At 46.9% G+C, this 24,807-nt stretch overlaps 1 protein-coding gene across 2 annotated transcripts in view; it reads left to right on the top strand.

Annotated features, from left to right (window-relative positions):
• HPSE2 (heparanase 2 (inactive)) overlaps positions 1 to 24,807 on the top strand; it is a 564,230-nt gene that overhangs the window by 171,162 nt on the left and 368,261 nt on the right. The window lies entirely within an intron of this gene.

Raw genomic sequence — 24,807 nt, forward strand, 5'->3', positions numbered from 1 at the left:
TAAAAGTTAACGTTTAAAGTCATATCTGTCTCGCGTCTCGTCACTGCATCCTGCGTACCTGCTATTACCGCATTTGGCGTAGTCGGCAGGATGAAGTCTCCGAGCGCGGACAGTGGCACCCCAGGCCAGAGCAGGGCCATAGACACAGCAAGCAACCAGGGACCCTGGTCCAGCATTTCTCTGGGGGCTATGCTAAACAACCTGCCCAGGTTCTCAGGCTCCAACACCATGCTGTGGAGCTGGGCAGAGCGAATGCGAGGCCTCTTCCGAATGCATCCGATGACCCCTGACCTGGAAGCCGAGGTAGCTCTTATGGCATTAGAAGGGGAGGCCCGGGATTCAGTAATGTTGAGGCCCCCGGGACACCGCAACACCTTTGCTAGGGTCTTACGGATACTGGAAGAGACCCATGGGGATCCGACAGATGTGGGAGAGTTGAGGACCCGGTTGTTCAGACGAATGCAGGGAGAGGGGGAGACTATCACCCAGTATATGAATGTCCTCCAAGAGTTATACACGGCCATTGAGCGGAAGGACGGCGTAGGGGTAGGACCCATCGACATTACCCTACGCGACTTGTTAGTGACTGGACTCCGAGACCCGTTGATAAAGCAGGCACTACGGGAGCAGGTCCGAGTGAAGCCATATGTAGCTTTCTCTGAGGTGGGGAGTCAGGCACATGCACGAGAACAGGAGCAGGGAATGACGGTCCCCGTGGGGAAGGTCAGGAGTGTGGAGGCCGCTGTGACTGCTGTCGGAGAACCCCAATGGATAGAAGAGATGAAGCAAGAGCTGAAGAGCATCAGGGGCGAGTTGGCCGAAGTGAAGAGAAGAACCGAGGTCACGTCTGGGCGGCCTAGTTTCAATCCCGGGCCCTGGGGGCCTCGCAATGCTCGGAGCAGCCGACCCTCACAGCTCCAGTGCTATGAGCGTGGCGAGCTGGGCCACTTCGCACGAGAGTGTCCGCTGCGTGGGAGGCACCCACCCCAGCCTCCATTAAACTAGAGGGCACCGGGCTGGGGGGACGCCGCTCGGAGCCAGAAGCCACGGCAAGGGGTGGTGGAAGTCCCGAAGATCTGGTCGCAAATTGTCCAGTGGTATGGGCAGAAGTCGAGGGCCATGCCGTACAGTGCCTGGTGGACAAGGGGTCGCAAGTAACGACCATGCCTGCAACTTACTTTCGGCAGCATTTCCCTGAGGCAGTGAGACCCCAGTGGGGACCCATGATAAAACTGGTAGCCGCCAATCAATTACCCGTCCCTGTTGTCGTGGTGGTTTGGGAGCAGATGACGCTGTGTGGCAAATCCCTCGGTCGCCGGGGAGTGGTCATGACTCGTGGAGAAACCAATGACAGACATCCAGTTATCTTGGGCATGAACATCCTGTGGGAGTTTGGCAATTTACTCCTCAATGACCCCACGCAAGAGACTCTGAACCAGTGTGGATCCCGCACACCCCAAGGGCAGGTCTTCCAGCAGTTGGTGCAGGAGGCGAGAGTTCTCCAGGACTGGCAGGAGGGCGAGGCACTGGGCAAAGTCATTGCACCAGCGGCTCCCCCGCTCATACTGCCCCCCGGGCAGACAGTGGTGGCCTTGCCTATCCGGGCCCTGGTGCCTTTGGAGGGCATGGAGATGCAGGTGGAGCCATGCTACTCGGAACGCCTGCCTCCTGGCATACTGGTGGCCCGCTACCTGGCCACTGTGCAGAGAGGGACCATCCTGGTGCGCTGTGTCAACCTAGAAGACCAAGACATCGTCTTAAGGCCCCGGGTCGAGATGGCCAAGCTGGTGAGGCCGTTGGAAGAGGTGCTGCCAGCCCCTATGGTCCAAATGAAGGTGCAACCCGAGGACCCTTGGGCAGTGACTATTCGAACTCTGCAGGCTGCCGAGTCCTCGACTCAGGAAAAGGGCCAAAACATCCTGGAAAGAATGTGGGATGAACTCTCTGGCCTGGCTCCCACCCAACTTCTCCAGGTAGAAACACTACTAGGACAGTATCACGGGGTATTCGCTAGCCACGAGGATGATTTTTGATGCACCACAGCCATCACGCACGGAATTCCCACGGCAGCACCGGCCCCCATATGGGAATGATACAGACAAATTCCCCCACAACTATACCAGGAGGTAAAAATTTTACTGGCCCAAATGCTGTGGAAGGGGGTCATACGAGAGAGCCAGAGCCCCTGGGTGGCTCCCATCGTGTTGGTCCGCAAAAAGGATGGCATCCTGCGGTTCTGCCTGGACTACAGAAAGCTGAATGCCTGTACCATCAAAGAATCGTACCTGTTGCCTCGTATAGAAGAATCCCTGTCCGCCTTGGGGAAGGCGAAGTACTTTTCAACGCTAGATCTTGCCAGCGGGTATTGGCAGGTGCCGATGTCAGAAGAAGACAGGGCTAAGACAGTGTTCATTCTTCCTATGGGACTGTTCGAGTTCAATCGAATGCCATTCGGGCTTGCCAATGCCTCGGGGACCTTTCAGTGGCTGATGGAGCGGCGTCTGGGGATCTCAATTTCGAGGCCACGCTGATATACCTGGATCACATAATCATCTATGCCGACACGTTTGAGGACACCTGTGGCGTTTGGGGCAGGTGCTCGGCCGGCTGCAGAAGTACGGGTTGAAGGTGAAGCCCCAGAAATGCCACCTGTTTCGCACCCAGATTGAATATCTGGGGCATGTCTTCTATGCTGAGGGTGTTAGACCGTCCCTGGAAAAGGCTTACCCCCGAGACGATAAAAGACGTGCGGGCCTTCCTGGGGCTGGCTGAATACTACCGTCATTTCGTAAAGAATTTTACACGCCGTGCCCGAGCCCTGCAGGACCTGCTAAAGGGGGCTCCTGCCGGGCCGAATGGACGGAAAATCCAGTGGCAGCAACTGCAAGAAGAGGTCTTCCAAGACCTTAAGGCTGCGCTCTCGGGTGCCCCAGTGTTAGCTTATGCGGATTTATCGCAACCGTTCATACTACACACCGACGGGAGCCTCCACGGGCTAGGGGCTGTATTGTCACAAGTTCAGGATGGCCAGGAGAGAGTGATCGCGTATGGTAGCCAATCACTTCATGACTCCGAACTAAACCCTGACAATTACAGCTCCTTTAAACTCGAGCTACTCGCGGTAGTGTGGGCCATGACGGAGCGGTTCACAGAGTACCTGGCGGGCTCCGAAGTGGTGGTGCGGACCGACAACAACCCGCTGACCCACCTGGAAAATACCAAATTGGGGGCTCTGGAGCAGCGATGGGTGGCCCGGATGGCCAAGTTCAACTACAAGATCATCTACAAAAGAGGAGCAGAAAATGTGCACGTGGATGCTCACTCCAGGATCCGTCACACAACGCCAGGGAAAAGTCAAGACGACAAATTGGAAGGAGAAGAGACACCATATGCCCTCACCGCCGCCATGCTCACGGCTGCCACACAAGAAGGACCCCAAGGGGTGTGCTGGAGCAATCACGTGACAGGTGGATTCAACAGCAGCAAGAAGATGAAGAAATTGGGCTCCTACGCCGATGGGTGACCACCGGCAGACTACCCACCGATGCTCAGAGACAGGCTTCGTCTCAGGATATGTTGCTGATGCTACGCTAGTGGGAGAAACTAGTCATCAAGAAAGGACTGTTGTATTGTAAGACAGTATCACGGGCGATGTCTGCAACAACTTGGCAGGTAGTCGTGCCCAGAGCCCAACTCAGTGAACTGGCACGGGAAGCCCAAGCAAAGGGGCTCACTTCGGAGTCCAGAAAACCTTGCAATGGTTGCAGCAGATAGTTTACCATCCACGCTTGCACGCTGCTGTGGAAGAAACTTGCCGGGCCTGCCACCTATGCGAACTAGCTAAACCACCCGCACAATGGGCTCCGACCGGTGCAAACTATAGTGACACAGCTGTTGACGGTGGACTATGTGACCATTGGCCCTGCATAGCAGGGGTATGAGCATTGTCTCATCATGGTGGATCACTTCACCAAATTTGCCGTTCTAACCCCCACCCGTGATCAAACTGCGGAGTCAGCCGCCTATGCAATCTGCAAGAACTTTATCCAAGTGTACGGCTGCCCTCAACGGATACATTCAGATCAGGGAGCATGCTTCCTGGGGAAGGTCATGGAGGAGCTACATCGTCTCTATGGTATCAATAAGTCTCGGACCACACCATACCACCCACAGGGAAACGGGGCCTGCAAGCACTTTAATCGGACACTAATTCAAATGTTGCGTACCCTGGAGAGTGACCGGAAGGCCTGCTGGCCTGAGTATGTCCCTGAACTAGTGTGGGTCTAAAACATCCGGGTGTACCGGGTTATCGGCTATACCCCCTACTCACTGCTATTCGGGCGAGAAGGCAAAGGGATCACGGAGGTAGAGCTAAACCTGGAGGAACCCCATCCCTGGTCTGGAGTGTCATCATGGGTCCGAAACCACCGAAACCGGCTACAGACCCTTCACCGCATCGTCCAGACAAAACTCCAGGACCTAGAGCACCCAGGAGGGACTCTACCTCCACCCACCGACTTTCAGACTGGGGATCGAGTACTCGTACTAGACCAGCGCCCCCAGAACAAGCTCGAACCCCGGTGGGAAGAGAGTCCATACGGAGTATTGCGCCCAATAAGCCCCGATGGGCCTGTGTACGAGATACGGCCTGAAAGGGATGGGGCACTTCCCACTCGTACTGTGCACCGTAATATGTTGCGGCCCTGTACATCCAACGATCCCGTGCAACCCGAACCCACTGCTCAGGCCCCCGAACCAATGCCCATGGTCTGGGACCTAGATGATGAAGAAGATAGCCCAGCGGTACAAGCGGGCCATCCAAGGAACAATATCTCAGCAAGTCACGCCAGCCCACCAGAATCGGTCAGACCACCCCAGAAAGTTCCACCACAGTCGAACCAAGACGCTCCAAGCGGTCAACAGCCGGCAAATCCCCCGAACGCTACGAACAGGATCAGTTCTTATGGCAACAGGAACTTTTGTCTCAAAAGGCCAACCCGAGCCTACCAAGACCCTCGCACGAGGACTGGCGAGCATACAGGATGGAGGAATGTAGGAGTGGAGGCCTCCGCCGAGTACCCGGACCGGAACCGAGGGGATCGTCTTCCAGGTTCCTGGGGTATCTGTTTCCAGGGAGCAGAACTAGGGGATGGACTGCTGAGACTGACAGGGCAGTTGGGGGAGGAGTCCAGAGAAGAGGGGCGGAGAGGGCCAGACTGGGTGAGTCAGCAGAACGAGGGAGAAGGAGGTGGAGACTTGGGGAGGGCCAGAGAGTGAGAGCCATGAGCAGCTAACAGGAGGACTGCGACAGGAGGGAGACTCTCGGTGGGCCTCAGGGAGACGGCGCCGAGCTTACCGACAAAATAAGACTGCTGCTTCACTCCAGCTCTCGGCTGCGGCCTACTCACAGCCGTCCGCGGCCGACGCCGCCTCACTCCAGCTCGCGGTAGAGACTGGGCCTGTTCCCGCTGCGGATCCTCCAGTGCGGCCTCAGACTGCGCCTGTGGCCTATCAACCGCCACTTATCACCGCCGCTGCCAGTCCCTGTCAGGGAGTTGCGGCCTCCACTCTCCCACTCCCAGGCGGTATCCCGCTGCCTCCGCCGAGGAGACATCCCGCCAAAGAACTCTCCGCGGGCATGTTGTGCCCCTGCTCCTCCTGGGCGTCGGAACGCCCGAAGACTATGCCAGATCCTCAGCGGCTGGGCCCAGTGGCTGCGACACCCCGTGGAACAGAATGCCAAGGGACGTGAGGACGGATAAGTGATACATAGTGACTAAGGACCCGTAGTCGGCCATTACGCGGCCATATAGTGACCGGTCTTTGCCGGATTAGTTGTGTTCTCCCAATCCTTGTTTATGTGTTTTGGCTCCCTGCGAGGACAACTACTGTTATTCTGTTGGTTGCGTAACAATAGCCCTAACGGCATTTATCTATAAAAGTTAACGTTTAAAGTCATATCTGTCTCGCGTCTTGTCACTGCATCCTGCGTACCTGCTATTACCATAGACGCGCAGACATCACAACAAACCTATATTACTGGGAGAGACATGCAAACATCACATCCAGCCTATATTACTGGGAGAGACACACAGACATCACAACAAGCCTAGATTATTGGGAGAGACACACAGACATCACAACAAGCCTAGATTACTGGGAGAGATCACATATATCCCTCCCAGCCTATGTTACTGGGAGAGATCATACATATCACTTCCAGCCTATATTACTGAGAGAGAGACACAGACCTCACATCCGGCCTAAATTATATTACTGTTAGAGATTCTCCCACATTAGAAAAATCTGAAACCCTGTACTGTTTATCAGGGGTCTGAAAATTAATGAAGGAATGAAGATTGTAGTATGAAACTTAGTGATTTTTTTTAAACTAAAGGTAACCATTAACCTATGTAAAAATAATTTTCCCCTTGCCATAGGTGTCCATAGCTTTTTAGGCCAATTTTGGTTTAGGTTGTAAACGAGTTTTCTCATTGATAGATATTCAATTTATTTCTTAGATATAAAAAAAAATGAAAATAAGTTTTCAATTGGAACCATGTACAAATTGTGCCTGTGTCTAGGTGTTACAGTTAAATAATTATTATAGTGTCCTCTTCTGTTTTTTGACTCCTCAGCATAGCCAGTGCTGGAGAGAAGAGCCCACCTGTCGTGCACTGATTCTTATTGGCTTGTCTGTAAAATAGCAGGAACAACATAGTTCTGTGTTTCATGATCCCAGTGCAGGTTTTTGAGCTGCACACCAGGGGTTAATGTCTGGAGCTCTGTGCAGGTTTTGACCTGCACACTTGGGGTTAATGATTGTGGCCTCTTTCTGGTTCTGGAGAGCTTCATAAACCCCTGGGTAGCTTCAATCCCTGCCAGTTATACTTTTGCCTTTGGCCTAGTGTGCTGACCCCCGTGTGCCTGTTTGTTGCTATTGCTTGTTTATATGGTTCTGACCCGGCTCTGTTTCCAGTTGTGAGTTTGCCTGTTGATTTTGTACTGCATTATTATCTGTGTATGACTCATTGCCTGTGACCTGACTACTCTCTGCTCGCCCCCTTTGGTACCTTGCAGCTATCTCTGTGTGTGACTCATTGGCTACGTCCTGACTATTCTCACTGTCTATGCCCCTGGGTAACTTTGTCTCACAGTTACTCTGCTAGGAATTGTCTTGCAGCTCCTAGCTCTGTGGAGTTTAGGCCACGCCTCTAGAAGTCACGTGCTTCAGGTCCTGCGGCTCTGAAGTACGCATCTATTCGGTTGCTGCCCGCTCCACAGGTAGCTTTGAGCACGTTTTCGCTTTTCTCAGGACACGCACACTGGCTCAGTGAGCAAGTTCAGTGCGGTGTCTCTGACATTATAACTGGCCTACAATTTTTTTTCTCTCCTCACTTCTGCAGCATGGACCCAATGTGTGCTTTATCTGAGCAGGTGAAAAGCTTGACTTAGTCACTGCAGAAGCTTAGTTTGGAACACCAAGCTCTGGCCCAGTCCCAACGGCGGGTTGAGGACTCAGTTCAGGGGGTACTTTCCGCAGGCTTCCAGCAGGTGGGGAATAGAGATGTCATTTTAGTCCCACCTGAATCCCCGGTTAAATTGCCAGATATATTTTCTGGTAACAAGGATGATTTCAGGGCATTTAAGGAGGGCTGTAAGCTTTTTTTTTCTTTGAGACCCCGCTCCTCTGGGTATGAGAAACAGAGGGTGGGGGTGGTGATGTCCCTGCTTAGGGGGTCCCCACAAGCCTGGGCATTCTCGCTTTCCTCTTCTGCCCCTGAGAGAATGTCTGTGGATGCATTTTTTGAAGCCTTAGGGCTTATTTATGATGAGCCTGATAGAGTGCGGTTGGCTGAGGACAAAGTGATGAGTGTCTGTCAGGGGGAGCACTCGGCCGAATGGTTCTGTACTGAATTCAGACGTTGGGCAGCGGAGATTTCCAGGAGTGATGCTGCCCTGCGGGGGCTGTTCCACAGAGGCCTGTGTGAATGAAGGATGCTTTGGCACTTCATCCTCCGCCTGACTCCCTGGAGGATGCCATGGTCCAAGCGGTTCGCATGGATCGCAGGCTGCGGGCTAGAGGCATTATGCATCGGGAAACGCCCTTATTCTTCAGTGGTGATGAGACGCAGACTCTTCCTATGGCTATGGAGGTGAGCGCTGTCACCTGTTAGGGAAAGGAAAGAAGACGCCGCCGGGAAAAGCAGTTGCGCTTCTATTGTGGGAAATCTGGACATTGGAAGAAGGACTGCCCCTCCTGTCTGTCATCCTCGAAGATGGCGGGAAACGACTAGGTCTGGGTAGTAATCGAGGAGGCTACCCAGACCTTCAGGTACAATTTTCCTCATGTGCAAAAATGGTGCTACAGGTGGAACTGGAACTTGGTTATGGTCCTGTTCAGACTACTGCTTTTATTGACTGCGGTTCGGCTGTGAACCTGATTGATACCAAGGTTATGACTCTTAATAAGATAGGGACAGTCAGGCTTCACGATCCTGTTAAACTTGTGGCAATTGACTCATCTCCTCTTACCCAAGACGGTATCTGTTGCAGGTCTGAACTTTTTTCTCTAAAAGTGGGTTCCACTCATGTGGAGAAACTAAGTTGTCTGGTGCTAGATAACTTGCCTGCAGGACTGGTACTGGGGATGCCTTGGCGTCAACGCCATAATCCTACCATTGATTGGGATACAGGGGAAATCACTCAATGGGGATGCAATAATAAATGTGGTAACCGGGGACATCTTGTTAACGCTGTTAAATCTGTGTCTGTGTCGTCTGTCGATCTGGAAGGTATTCCGGAGTACCTGAAAGATTTCGAAGACATTTTTTCCGAAAGTGAGGCTGAGGCGCTGCCACCACATAGACCCTATGATTGTGCCATTGATTTAGTACCCGGAGCCAAGTTACCTAAGGCTCGATTGTTCAATTTGTCTGGGCCTGAGTGCCAAGCCATGAAGGAGTACATAGCTAAGAGTCTCCGCAAAGGGCATATCAGGCCTTCTGTGTCACCTGTGGCAGCAGGGTTCTTCTTTGTGAAGAAAAAAGATGGTGGTTTGCGGCCGTGCCTCGACTTTCGGAACTGAACAAGATAACGGTTAGGAACTCTTACCCGCTTCCCCTCATCCCAGACTTATGTAACCCGTTAGCTGGGGCCCAATGGTTCTCCAAGTTGGATCTGCAGGGGGCCTACAATCTGATAAGGGTTCGGCAAGGGGATGAGTGGAAAGCGGCATTCCTCACATCAGAAGGACTCTTTGAGAACCTGGTAATGCCATTTGGGTTAACTAATGCACCCGCTATTTTCCAAAATTTCATCAATGTTGTGTTTTCTGATCTGATAGGCCGTTTTGTTATTATTTATTTGGATGATATTTTGGTGTATTCCCCGGACAGTCAATCTCACTTGCAACATCTAAAGACAGTTCTCCAGAGACTCAGGGAGAACCAATTGTTCGCCAAATTGGAAAAATGTTCGTTTTTTGTACAGGAGCTGTCTTTTTTGGGGTTGATTGTGTCCTGTGAGGGGTTTCGTATGGATCCTAAGAAGGTGCTGGCGATCGCTGACTGGGTTCAGCCTCGAGATCTCAAGGGGCTCCAGCGCTTATTAGGATTTGCGAACTATTACCGGAGATTCATTAAAGGTTTCTCACAAGTGGTTAAACCACTCACGGATCTTACCCAGAAGGGAGCTGATGTAAAAAATTGGTCTGTACTCGCTAAGGAATCCTTCTCAGCGATTAAGAAATGTTTTATGTCTGCCCCGGTGTTGGTGCAACCTGACCCGTCCAAACCATTCATTGTGGAGGTGGATGCTTCTGAAGTGGGGGTGGGGGCTGTGCTGTCCCAGGGTCCGCCCACCCTTACCAATCTCAAACCCTGTGCCTTCTTCTCCAAGAAGTTCTCTTCAGCTGAGAAAAACTATGATGTAGGCAATAGAGAACTTCTTGCGGTCAAGCTGGCGTTTGAGGAATGGAGGCACTTTTTGGAAGGGGCGGCTCACCCTATCACGGTTGTCACGGATCACAAAAATTTGGCATACCTTGAATCTGCTAAGAGGCTTACTCCTAGACAGGCCCGTTGGTCACTTTTTTTTTCACGATTTCAGTTCTCAATTACTTTTCGACCGGGGTCCAAAAATGTTAAAGCGGATGCCCTGTCCAGAAGTTTTGATCCAGTGTCTCCCCCTGAGCCGCCGTCCTCCATTCTTCCCCCAGGGGTGGTAGTGGCGGGGGTCTCACAAGAAATCCTAAGGGCTCAGGCCCTAGCTCCGGCAACCAGGCCAAGCGATAAACTGTTTGTTCCAGATTCATTGCGGCCTAGACTTCTGCAGGAGTTTCATGATTCTAGGCTGAGTGCTCATCCAGGTATCACGGCCACTAGAGAGGCAGTAGCCAGGGGTTTTTGGTGGCCTTTATTAAGGTCCAATGTCAAGGAATTTGTTTCTGCTTGTGGCATGTGTGCCCGTTCCAAAAGCTCGCATAACCGACCGGCTGGGGAACTCATACCTTTACCGGTTCCTGATAGGCCATGGACTCATCTTTCCATGGATTTTATTACCGGCCTTCCACCTTCCAGGGGCAATACCGTGATCTGGGTGGTGGTGGATAGGTTTTCTAAACAGGCCCATTTCATTCCCTTGGCAGCATTACCTTCAGCAGAAACATTGTCAAGGTTGTTTGTGCAGCATGTGGTCCGATTGCATGGGGTACCCCTGAATGTTGTGTCTGACAGAGGTGTGCAGTTTGTGGCCAAATTTTGGAGGGCGTTCTGTATGAAATTGGGCATCTCACTCTCCTTCTCGTCGGCATATCACCCGGAGAGCAATGGTCAGACAGAATGCACCAATCAATCCCTGGAACAAATTCTCAGGTGTCTGACCTCCGCCAGACAGGAGGATTGGTGTGATGCGTTACCGTTGGCTGAATTCGCTTTTAACAACCGGGTGAGTCAGTCCACCAACATGTCCCCATTCCTGATTAACTATGGCTTTAATCTGCATTTTGGGGAGTTTTCTCGGGTGGATTCCGGTTGTCCAGGAGCAGAGGGGTCTGTTCAACGGTTAAAAAACCTCTGGGCTGAAGTCCGGCGGAATATCTCTCGGGCCAAGGGGAGATACAAATATTTTGCGGACAAAAAGAGAGCCTCGGGAGACATGTTTCAGGTGGGAGAGAAGGTTTGGCTCTCCACGCGTAACATCAACTTAAAGGTGACATCAGTTAGGTTGGGACCAAAGTTCATTGGTCCGTACGAGATTATGGAGATAGTCAACCCTGTGGCATATAGGTTGCTTCTCCCCGCCTCCTTAAAAATATCTAATGTGTTCCATAAGTCTCTGTTGAAACCAGCAGGATCTGTCAAACAGAACTCTGAGACTGTTGTTCCTCCAGTGCTGGTGGAGGGTCAATTGGAGTATGAGGTCGGACATATTGTGGACTCTCGGCGGGTGCGCCGCTCTTTGCAGTACCTGGTCCACTGGAAGGAATATGGACCAGAAGAGCGCTCATGGGTCCCTGCTCGCTCGGTACATGCAGATCGCCTGGTTAAGGCGTTCCATGCCAAGTACCCGGGGAAGCCTGGGGGTCCAGAGGCCCCCCGTTGAGAGGGGGGTACTGTCATGATCCCAGTGCAGGTTTTTGAGCTGCACACCGGGGGTTAATGTCTGGAGCTCTGTGCAGGTTTTGACCTGCACACTTGGGGTTAATGATTGTGGCCTCTTCCTGGTTCTGGGAGAGCTTCATAAACCCCTGGGTAGCTTCAATCCCTGCCAGTTATACTTTTGCCTTTGGCCTAGTGTGCTGACCCCCGTGTGCCTGTTTGTTGCTATTGCTTGTTTATATGGTTCTGACCCGGCTCAGTTTCCCGTTGTGAGTTTGCCTGTTGATTTTGTACTGCGTTATTATCTGTGTATGACTCATTGCCTGTGACCTGACTACTCTCTGCTCGCCCCCTTTGGTACCTTGCAGCTATCTCTGTGTGTGACTCATTGGCTACGTCCTGACTATTCTCACTGTCTATGCCCCTGGGCAACTTTGTCTCGCAGTTACTCTGCTAGGAATTGTCTTGCAGCTCCTAGCTCTGTGGAGTTTAGGCCACGCCTCTAGCAGTCACGTGCTTCAGGTCCTGCGGCTCTGAAGTACGCATCTATTCGGTTGCTGCCCGCTCCACAGGTAGCTTTGAGCACGTTTTCGCTTTTCTCAGGACACGCACACTGGCTCAGTGAGCAAGTTCAGTGCGGTGTCTCTGACACTGTGACTGTAACTCAGCTACTGAGCATGTGCGACCTGAGGCACTGGACACAGTAGGTGGACATTTTGCAGGGGGAATCATGATAAATAACACCAGGGGACACATAACAAGGATATAACAGTAATGGCTACATACAGCAATACCAAGCTGCAGCTCAGCTATCTTCGTTTTTGTAGTAGGCAAATTTTAAAATATGGACATTGCCTATGGCTCTAATCATATCAAATAAATACTCTACAATGGCCAGCCCATCATAGGCTTATAAAAATCATAGATGATATTCTCATTATCTGGGTGGGTCATTAATCGTCCGTGTCAGATTTAATCTCTTAATCGAATGAGAATGAATACATTTGAATTTTGACAAAAGGCCATTACCATTACATTTTAGGATCAGAAATTGATTGGGGCTTGTAAAATCAAGGTAAACCGTTACAGGAATTCATAGAAAAAAGCAATAAAAAAAGCTGTTCCCCTAAAAAGGTCAGGAATCAGCCCAGAACTACACGGGAGGATCTGGTCAATGACCTGAAGAGAGCTGGGACCACAGTCTCAAACATTACAGTCAGCAACACACTACGTCGTCATGGATTAAAATCCTGCAGGTCACAGAAGGTTCCCCTGTTCACGCCAGCACATGACCAGGCATGACCATAAAGAAGAATTAAAAACAAATAATAAAATAATTCCCAGAAAACATCCACTGGTCTGAGGGTCAGACAAAATAAATGGACCTGAACTTCTAGTCCAGGGAAAGGCAACCCCATTTTGAGCGGAGTCTGCTCCTACACATTTGATATCTGTTGCCCCAGTGCCCATTCAGGTGACAATTATTTCTCTTGACCCCCAACCAGGTCAAAAAATTTTAGGGCTCTCTCCAAGGTCTTGATGTCACGGGGCTGTAAGGGGAAAACAGGTGATGTGGAACCAGGGCCCATGAACTGCCCCTAAGACTAAGGGGGGTCCTGACTCTCCTTAACTTGGGGGTACACTTAATGGTAGTGAGGCCCAAGTCTCCGACCTGTCCCTATCTCCTGTTTAGCCCTGAACTAAACATCCAACCTCCTCCCCAGGAGGTGAGACAGTGTATAAAGTAAACTGCACCAAAAACCAGGGAAAGGGTAACACAGACACCTCAGGGTTAAATAAACTGAAAGACAAGACTTAGCTTGCTCTGCTGCAATGCTCCAGGACAGCAGAGTTAGTGGGTCGCCCTCCCAGGGCTGTGGGGTGCTCGGTACCGGGCCGGTCTCTCAGAGGGAGGTGTCACAGCAGCCGTGACCCGGTCCGTGGCCCTGGGCGCCCATGTAAATGGGATTAAGTGATGGAATAAAGTTATGAGTGAATGATTCGTGACGCCACCTGTGGTGTTCGGCAAGTAAGGTGTTAAGCCGACGCTGCAAACAGATCCTCTGGGACAGATGGTGTGGTACAGCAATGATGTAGCCCTCGACAGGCAGGGCTGTAGTCCCAGGGCAGTGTAGATAGGTGTTGGGGAAGAGGGTGCAGTGTCTGGCACAGAGATGTAGAAGTGCTGAAGATGTTGCAGGAAGGAGGCAAGGACATAACAGGGTGCAGTTTCTTTACCTTTACTTTGCTTGGTAAATGCAGTCCAGGGTCCAGATCACAGATGGCACAGGAGCTGGTTAGCCTGGAAGCAACTCAGGAATCTCTCTGTGCAGATGGGTTGTGTAGTCTCCTTCCTAGCGCTTACTTGAGGGACATGCAGTATTGTGTTACACTGAAGTTCCTCCTTCTTGTTTCCTCTTAGATCTACCTCGTATGGCAGACAGCTGTAGCCTTCTATCTCTTTTGGCTCACATGTTGCTGTTGTGCCTCCGAGTCTTATGTGGGAATAGAGCATTTACAGCTTCCTATTCCTCTGGTTTCTGTTGCAGGAAACTCAGTATCCAAACAACCTTGAATACCAGGCTCCAGATCATGCGCTATCACTAGGAGTGAGCTCTCTATTCTCCACTTAACCTCCTGCTTCTCTCTCCACGTCTACACACGTTGCCCTCCTCACACTAACTCCTAATTTCCCTTCCTGGCCCTCAGAGAGCACTCCTCCCCCAATTCTGGCTCAGAGCTCCCTCTGCTGGCCCAGAGTGGGAACTGTGTTGCATGTTATGGTTAACTGCTATAGAGACTCTTCATTGCTTCCAAGCCTGACATCGCCCTCCCTGCAGGAAGGCAATGCCACTGTGGCAACCGTATTCCTGAGGGCGCCACATTAGCCACTTGAAAACAGCAGACAACTGAAGATCCACTGAACTTTGACAGCTCATGCACCCCAGCTTGGTTGGTCTCCAAAGAGAAGCAATATCACCAACAGTTAGTTGGTGCACCTGGTGAGCTTATGTAGGAAGGTGGGAGGGGTTTCCACCTGCAAAGACAATTAATCACAATGCAGTAACACCAGCGGCCACCGGGGGGGAAAAACTCACCAGAAGACCAACTAAAGATGCAGTAACACCAGCGGACACCGGGGGCAAAAACTAATGTTAACCCCTGATGGCCTGAAAGGAAAAAAGTTTTAATAAGAGACCGGATCTGCCACAGATCCAAAAATGGATCGTGACACTTGACTGATTCCGAGTACTCAGTCCCTGAAGGACAAGTTTTGTTAGAAGTGAAGAATAGTATGGGTCACGGTTTCACTGTGGTTTTGTCATGATTTTAGTATAGATTTAGAAAACATCTACGTGAATATTGTGAAAATTGTGGCAAAAATAAAAAAAAAACATCTTAACCATCTTTTACCACTATATTGGGTCTCGAGATGCATTTTGGAATATTCCCATATGTGCCTGCAAAAATAAAGCATGATAGAAAATGGGTTTTAATACCGCCTTAATCTTTGCACATTTAGATGCATCCGTTGATGATTCCTTCAGCATGGAAATGTCTTATGACATTCATTGCTAGACCCTATATAGCCATGATTGCTCCTTACATAACCTGTGTTACTCCTTAGGATCAGGGAAGATGTCATTTTTTAGTCTTCCGATGAATCCTGGTTATTAGTCACTTTAGATTTTTGTAGTATTGAGAGGACAGAGGGGGGTCCTCTACACTTCCTCTATCTTCTTCCTCTCGCAGCATGGCTGCAAAGTGTTTAAGGGGCTACCAGCTGCTGAGCCTCTTGTAACGAGTCCCCAATGATGATCCTTTATTTGCAGTCCTTTTTAACTCTTACCCCTATTTTTCTGTACTGTGAGCACCTACATAATGTTGTGGAAACCATATCCTCAATTGTTCCTGCTTTTGGCTCTGATTCATCATTGTTGTTTCTTCAATTTTCTGGAGTAATTTTCTTTTTTTTTTTTTTAGAAACTTTTGTATTTGTGCCTTATTCTCCGTACATTTTGCACCACTTTTTAAGTTGTTTTTCTTAAGTCATTTTTTTTCTTTTTCATCCTTTGCATATCCAGATGTTTTAGACAGTTTTTTGAAATGTGACTTTTACCAAAACTTTATTGCTGTATCTCACTATCTTATTTAAGTTTCTGGAGGATTTTTGAGTTGGGCGCATTTTTGAAACTTTTAAAGGATTTTCGACTTTTGGTTCTAAAAAAAAGTCCTAAAAATGGTGAAAGACAAAAATAAAGATCATTTTTTGATCTTGGGCCAAATTCATGCAACAGTACGCAAATTTGAAGAATTATGTGCAAGAAAAGTCAACGGATGCCACAAGACAAAAGAAGGAAACGCCAATAAATCGCAAATGATAAATAGCATTACAGAAAGAGCATTCAGGACAAGAAATTATATTATCGTCTAATATAACCCAATTGTTTGGCTACTCCTATGTTTTTGGCACTTGCAGATTTCCTATTTTGGCATCATGCAGTAGTGTTTGCATTACTTTGAGGTTTCATCTTTTTTAAAGACATAGCAACTTTGCAGTGGAAATATCTGCATTAAATTTTGAAGATATCATTGCAGTTTCAGCTTGTACCCATGGTCGGCTTTTTTTTTAACTTCTTTTAACGATTCTGTCTTCAAATTCCGTGAAGTGAACGGTCTATACTTCAAGCCGTCACTATTTTATACATAAAATTTAAAAAATAATAGACGACAGCAAATACGCAACAAAAATGACAAAAGAGTTGACAACGAAGATGTTCCAGGAAAAACACCACTAGTTGGTGTGCCAGAGTCGACAAGACGCCGTGTAAACATACCCTAGGTTTACATAGAGCTTTTTGAAACGGATCTAGACCAAAATCCAAATGCAAACTGCTACAAATACTCTTCCTATTAATTTAATTGAAAAATCCACTTGGCTATTGATATGGCATGTTTTTTGAGCAGATTTTACCAGGTACAACCTACAGGATTGACGTCAAGCAGAGAGTACCATGGAAAAAAGACATTGCTTCTTCTTCGTGGAATCCATTTCGATACTGTCAATATAAAAGGTTGAAAAACACATTGTGGAAAAAAAATAGCTTCAAAAACATCTTCAAAATTGCTTAAAAAAAGCTTGCGAGGGAAAAAAAAATGTGTTTCCTGAGTTGGGTTCCTTTTGAAAAACTCGTCACATTTTTCTGCTTTAAAAAACAATGGCCTAAATTCATCAAGATTGGAGATTCTCTCGTCATTCTTGATGAGGGATCATTTTGGAGTGGACACTCCAGATTCAATAGGAGGCGCACACCACAAATCATTCTCAAGCCTCTGCAGGAGTAAGATTTGTGGCATAGAGAACACTGCTACTCGTCATGAATTTGACGGGGGGGGGGGGGGGTGCCAAGCCCTATCTCGCCCTATCTCGCCCTATCTCGCCCACTTTGTCACCAAAATTCACTTTTTTTGTGTGCAATCTTGCATTTGCTTAAAAAATATAACTTTTTTTGCCAGAAATTTGATGAAAAAGTTATGATGAGTCACCGCCATTGTGTGAGCATACCCTTACTAATTTCTGCCAGATCTGTTTCAACACATCTTTCATACAACTTGATCATCTGAGGACTATTCTGGGTACTGACAGCTTCATACATGTATTTATCACCCCCTCCAAATCTTTCATAACACCTTTATAAAAAAAAAAGTGCAGTTTTCAATGACTAGTTTTGATATGTCATTTTTGTCTATTTAGTCAAGACCTGTAGTATAATAATGGAGGCAAGTGCCTGAAAAACAATAAAAAGTCTTAGAATTTACCTACAGAAGAATTGTGGAAATCATTTACATCGGATGGTTCAAAATATCCTAGGATATTTTGCAAATTGGTTATCATGGACAGTCGCACCTGGAGGACGCCAAAGGCAGAAGCCCAAGGCACCTAAAGGCTATAATTAGGAGAAAGCAAGGGGTTATTACTGGAGCTTTGGGGGTGACTGGCATCAGACACGATTTATAGAAAGACAGATTCTTTAACCATAAATTATATGTTTGCCGTTTACTGCAACTTTAATTGAAAGAAACTGTTGAAACCCCCTAGAAAGTGAAAGGCATCTTCAAAGCTTTCATTGCCTGTCAACTGTTACAAATATTTTCCAGATACCGGTCTTTGTAGCCCATTTTATATTCGAGGCAAGATGCCCAAAGACTCTCAAACCATTCTGGCTTATCAGCTAAGATGACTTTCCATGTAAAGTAAGAGGTCATATGGACAGATTCAAAAAGACCCAGGTCTCTTAGATCAATTACTTACATTTCTGGATTTTGGAAATTAGGGCTCTTTACTTTTCATTTGTGATTTATTGAAGTCATTATTCTTTTTTAGGTCTTGTGGTATTCACTGTTCACTGATGTATTTTGCTTCAAATTCTTCAAAACAAAATTCTTTTTATGCTAGTCTTTAACTAGTTTTGGTGCAAAAATTGCATGTTTACTTAAAAAATGCGCCAAATTAGAAACTCCGCCCGGAACCTAGAGTGGGATGAGCCCAAAAAATGCGACTTTTGATAAGTCATATTTCTAAAACATCTGCATAAGCAAAGTTGCAGAGGTAAAATGAAAAAAGACTGAAAGGGATGGTCCGAAGCTAATATTCATTTTCTTCCTAAATGTCTATTTATTGTAATTATCTAATAGTTTTTCTCATATGCTTTAATTAAAAAATCCCTACAGTTCCCTCTCTAATCTAACTGCTTTATTTTTTTCATTTTTTTACCTTCTTCCGTTTTGATAACATTTCGTTTGAGAATATTTGAAAATCCCCAGTGCATGCTGGGATACTTCATTGGGACGTCATCAGGGGTAAAGTCTATGTCACTCTTGCAGCCTCTGTCTACACCCTGAAAGGTAGCATCATCAGTAATGTCTGTTGCAGAGGCTGGGCTAGTCACTGCTCTACTGAGCACATGCCGCTTCTCAATTATGATGTATGCTCACTGAGTATATGCTCCCTTGTCACTGTGCCATATTCTTCTCAATGCACAGTGACAGTGCGCTCCCTCGCCGACTCCAATAACAAGTGAATAGCGTTGATGGGCTGCGTTAACGCTATAGCATAACGCGATATGAATCATCAGCGCTAGCGGTGACATGCTATACCAGTAGCACTGATGAATCATCAGCGCTAGCTGTGACGGAGCCTCAGACGCTGCAGGCCGTGTCCGAGGCTCCGTCAGTGCTTAACAGCACATCGCGAACACGTGGCGCTTTACGGCATACACCGCGATGCACCACACAATGGTGGTGTATGGCAGCGTTAACGGACTGCGTTAAAGCGCATTATACTGCGGTGTAACGCAGTCCGTTAAGCGGACTGCCATAGCACAGTGAGAACCCGGCCTAAGTTCTCACATGCCATAGAATTACAGATTTTCCGCTATGGATTTGACTGCAGAAAGTCCGCTGTGTTTTACTGAACCAACAATGGTAATGAGATTTTTCTTTCCAGTACGTAGATTGGACATACGGAAAATATGTTCATGAACACATTCTCTAGGGTTAAGGTCACACAAAAGTTTTTTTGGTCCCTGTGCTGTCTGTTTGTACAACGGATGGCACATTGACAGCTCACAGACCATTGTTATTCTATGTGCTAGAGCATACCAGGTCGGCTTTTCATGGACCTCAATAGTGAATGTGAATAGTATTCAGCGCCTGCACTCATCAGAGGAGACTAAAACAGACACATCAGCAATTTCCAGACGTCACTGGTCCACAAAGTTCAGGGTTTGTCTGAACTTACCCTTAAGGTATTAATTTAAGATAGTTAAAACTGTTAACCCAGAAATATAAAAAAATATTTCTGGCTTCACACATATGTTTCCTCTGTACTGCTGTTGCCTTTCAGAGTAAAACATACTCAGCTTTGTGTTAAACCAAAAATATAAAAAATGTGAACCTCTAAAGTCGAAGGGCTCAAATCATCAGGGTTTTTTCACCAGTTTTCTGCCTTAAAACACCTTAAGGGTATGTTTCCACGGTCAGGAAACGCTGCGGATTGGATGCTGCGCACAGCCGCAGCGTCCAGATGTTACAGCATAGTGGATGGGATGGGATATTGTGAAATCCCATCTCCACTATGTGTGCAGGGATGCCTCCGGCTTCCCTACGTAACCGGACATGCGGCGCGTCTTTATAGACCGTAGCATGTCTATTTATCTTACGGAGACTGAGCGTCTAATAATACAGTTTAATGTATAGGATGCGGTGATTCCGCATGTGTTCAATGAACACATGTGAAATCACCACACGTTCAAAAGCGAGCAGCGCTTTGGGCAGAGCTGCGTCCAAAGCGCTGCCATTATGGAACGTGGTGACATATCCTTAGATGTCTCTAATTTTTTGTCTAACTTGAAGCTGCACAAAAATTTTGCTACTTTTTCCATTTTTACAAGAGTCCCTGGCAGATCCGACCAAGTTGTGAAAGTTTTAATGGGAAGGGGCACGGCCAAGCTTGCCCTGCAAATTCATCAAAATTTACAACAATTAGTGGCATAGTTTACACAAAAAATGTCTGCCAGACCCTGGCTATAGTAACATTTCTTGTGAATGTACACCCTAATTGTAATATGTGTATAAATCATTAATAGGTGTGCACCTCTCAATGAATTAGGCACATCTTACTCCATCTTACGCCTTGCCTTCATTAAGACTGACGTGTGCAAATCGGGCACAAAAAGAGAGCAATAAAAAATAATTAATCCTTGTGAGCAACCCGAGTGCAATACAGTCTCCATTGTCATGTCGAAGGTCAACGCCATGTGGCATAGCCAGAAATGTAAACTTTCTCAGAATAAGGGCTCGTGCATATGGCCATATTTTCGATCTGAGTATGAGCTCACAAAAAATTGGATCGTACTGAGATCAGTGTTATTCTATGGTGCCGTGCACATCTCTGATTTTTTTTTCCTTGGACCGACTATGGAAAAAATTGCAGTATGTCCAAGTTTGATCCAAAATTTGGATCGCCTGCGGCCATTTAAGTCAGTGAGTCCATCGAAACATCGGATTGCAATCAGATGACATCTGAATGCAATCTGATTTTCACAGACTGACAAAATGGAGAAGATAAAAAAATTTTCTTCTCCATCTTCTTTTCATCTGAGAGAATCGGATCACACTCTGATCAGAGGGTGATCAGCATGATCGACCTGTGTGACCCTAGCCTTAGGCTGCATTATGGTTGCACAGTTTTGTGGGTTAAACAGCTGTTTCCTTGCAGAATTAAGTGATTTATTAAGGATCATTTAAGATACCTCCGCTGCTCAGTGCTGCTTCATTTTTCTTCTATGCAGCAAAACCACAGTAAGTGAAAGGAGCTGGTATGATTAACATATTTTCAAGAGAACCTGTCGTCTGATGCATGCTGCCTGAAACGCGGACGTTATTGCAGCCAGATACAGTGGGGAAAAAAAGTATTTAGTCAGTCAGCAATAGTGCAAGTTCCACCACTTAAAAAGATGAGAGGCGTCTGTAATTTACATCATAGGTAGACCTCAACTATGGGAGACAAACTGAGAAAAAAAAATCCAGAAAATCACATTGTCTGTTTTTTTTTCATTTTATTTGCATATTATGGTGGAAAATAAGTATTTGGTCAGAAACAAAATTTCATCTCAATACTTTCTGATATATCCTTTGTTGGCAATGACAGAGGTCAAACGTTTTCTGTAAGTCTTCACAAGGTTGCCACACACTGTTGTTGGTATGTTGGCCCATTCCTCCATGCAGATCTCCTCTAGAGCAGTGATGTTTTTGGCTTTTCGCTTGGCAACACGGACTTTCAACTCCCTCCAAAGGTTTTCTATAGGGTTGAGATCTGGAGACTGGCTAGGCCACTCCAGGACCTTGAAATGCTTCTTACGAAGCCACTCCTTCGTTGCCCTGGCGGTGTGCTTTGGATCATTGTCATGTTGAAAGACCCAGCCACGTTTCATCTTCAATGCTCTTGCTGATGGAAGGAGGTTTGCACTCAAAATCTCACGATACATGGCCCCATTCATTCTTTCATGTACCCGGATCAGTCGTCCTGGACCCTTTGCAGAGAAACAGCCCCAAAGCATGATGTTTCCACCACCATGCTTTACAGTAGGTATGGTGTTTGATGGATGCAACTCAGTATTCTTTTTCCTCCAAACACGACAATTTGTGTTTCTACCAAACAGTTCCAGTTTGGTTTCATCAGACCATAGGACATTCTCCCAAAACTCCTCTGGATCATCCAAATGCTCTCTAGCAAACTTCAGACGGGCCCGGACATGTACAGGCTTAAGCAGTGGGACATGTCTGGCACTGCAGGATCTGAGTCCATGGTGGCGTAGTGTGTTACTTATGGTAGGCCTTGTTACATTGGTCCCAGCTCTCTGCAGTTCATTCACTAGGTCCCCCCGCGTGGTTCTGGGATTTTTGCTCACCGTTCTTGTGATCATTCTGACCCCACGGGGTGGGATTTTGCGTGGAGCACCAGATCGAGGGAGATTATCAGTGGTCTTGTATGTCTTCCATTTTCTAATTATTGCTCCCACAGTTGATTTCTTCACTCCAAGCTGGTTGGCTATTGCAGATTCAGTCTTCCCAGCCTGGTGCAGGGCTACAATTTTGTTTCTGGTGTCCTTTGACAGCTCTTTGGTCTTCACCATAGTGGAGTTTGGAGTCAGACTGTTTGAGGGTGTGCACAGGTGTCTTTTTATACTGATAACAAGTTTAAACAGGTGCCATTACTACAGGTAATGAGTGGAGGAAAGAGGAGACTCTTAAAGAAGAAGTTACAGGTCTGTGAGAGCCAGAAATCTTGATTGCTTGTTTCTGACCAAATACTTATTTTCCACCATAATATGCAAATAAAATGAAAAAAAAACAGACAATGTGATTTTCTGGATTTTTTTTTCTCAGTTTGTCTCCCATAGTTGAGGTCTACCTATGATGTAAATTACAGACGCCTCTCATCTTTTTAAGTGGTGGAACTTGCACTATTGCTGACTGACTAAATACTTTTTTGCCCCACTGTATGTTTCACTCTGATACTCTGTGCCATTTCAGAGAAAATATGCTTTGAAAAGCATCTTGGATAACTAGATTTCGACAGCAGCTACTCTCCGTCTGATCCTCTCAACTGGCATGTCTTTCACTGTGCACTATGAACCCATTTTGACTATTTCCTAATTTAGACTTGTTGAAACATTTCGTGCACCTTTGCAATCAATCTTTGTTACAAATGTTAAATCTTCTATGCAGGGCCATAACAATCACGAATGCAGAAGTTGCAACAGAGCCCTGAGGGGAAGGGTGTCCACAATCCCAAATACAGAAAAGCAGTGTAACTGTCCTTAATTTTGCATGCACATTGCTGGAGTCCAGCGCAGAGCTGTGCAAAAAGCAAAGTAGCAGTGGAGTACACTGCTCACATGTGTCTGCACTCCAGTGCTGTGTGTATGAGAGCTGAGCAGCACTAGTGGCTTTGTTGCTGGCTCCTCCAGCCAGCTGATATCTACAGGATGCACTAGGAGCAACAGTGAGTTGGGTTTTTTGGGGACCTGGTCAAAAACTTATTTCTGGTCCTGTGGGACCTTAAGGTTTTGCTGCGGTTTGGCCTGCTGTTTTGCTCTGCGGTTTGACACCTGGACAATGGAATAGGTGGCAAACCGCAGCAGAATCCGCAGAAACAATTGACATGCTGCGGAAAAAAAAACGCAGCTTTTCCGCAGGTAAAAAACCGCAGCGTGAGCACTGCGGTTTTGAAAACCCATAGGCTAACATGGTAAAGTACCATGTCTGCGAACTGCTGCAGTTCTGCAGGGCCAAAACCGCAGCAAAACCGCAGCGTGTGCACATACCCTAATTACGCCACTGCTCCTTTGCTCTCAAACAAAAGCCGTAATGTAACAAGGTGGCACGGGGTGGTAGTCATGGGCTAGTTCACTAAGCAACAGTCAGTGACAACCCTGGCACCTTGTACATGAAAGGATAAATAAAGTCCTGATACTGCTATACAGTCGGTTACCTCTGTTACTCCAGCTTCTGGCTTCCAAGTTCCAGGAAACACCACAGAGTCACAGTTCTTTTCCAACAGTTGACCTGTACTAGACAGTAAGGCATCCATCACATCAGCAGCACGGTTCACACAGGGCATTGGACAGTGTCGAGGGGAGAGGAGGCACATGAGGTTCTCTGCCACCTCCTTACAGTTACATGACCATGACTTGTGAATATACACTTAGGCTAGATCCACACATGAACTATTTACTGTACTTTCTGGTGCATTTCTGCTGTTTTTTGTTAATCCAACACAGAATAAAAAGGTAATACAAAAGAAAATTATCAGTATTTCCTTTTGGACCTACTTCTAGTTTGGACTCGGAAAAAACTGTGAATTTAGTGTAAAATCTGCATGCTGTGATCTGGGATTTTGAGGTAATTTTACACCCATACACAATTATTAACAAAAACTGCACCAAAAGAATGCAGTTACCCATGTGTTACATCATTAGAGCACAACTGATGACAATTCTTATCGATTTTTCTAAATGCTAAAAAGGCAAATGATTAAATATAGCAAATTCCTGACTCCATTATAAAATGAGCCATTAATAAAAAGAAATATAAAATAAAAAATGTAATTTTGCATAGAAACATTCACAAAATTTTACTTCTACTAAAAAAAAGTCTGCAAACGAATGTAATGAAGAAAACATCTTGAATCACTGCTTTCCGCACCGTCCACATTTTATCTATTGTCAAAGCAGACGCTTAATGAAATGAAAAACCATGAAGCAGATACATAAACCTTCCCCGAGGGTTGTGTTTTATCTCAAATCTGTATCGCAGGATTCAGTGCTCATGTACAACACGTTAGGATTTCAAGTCATTCACTGCTTGAATCATTAGTGTTGTCCTGTTTTTCATCAGGAATCTGCTGTTTCTTCAATTTCTTAAAGACCCAGTTGTAAAACTGAAAAACACTACAACAATTAGATCAAGGAATTGCATGAATAATTTTACAAGGGATTTTAAAGGAGTCGCCTACTTTTGAATGTTTTTTTAAAGGACCATAATAGCAAAAGAAACAAAAACAAGCAATACTCATCTCTCTTATTCTCCACTATTTTTATCAGAACACATTCAAGGTTCCCCTCTGAGCGACAAAGCATGA

The sequence above is a fragment of the Dendrobates tinctorius genome, unplaced genomic scaffold (assembly GCF_039654945.1).
Source record: "Dendrobates tinctorius isolate UK_male_01 unplaced genomic scaffold, ASM3965494v1 ptg000196l, whole genome shotgun sequence".
Lineage (NCBI taxonomy): Eukaryota > Metazoa > Chordata > Amphibia > Anura > Dendrobatidae > Dendrobates > Dendrobates tinctorius.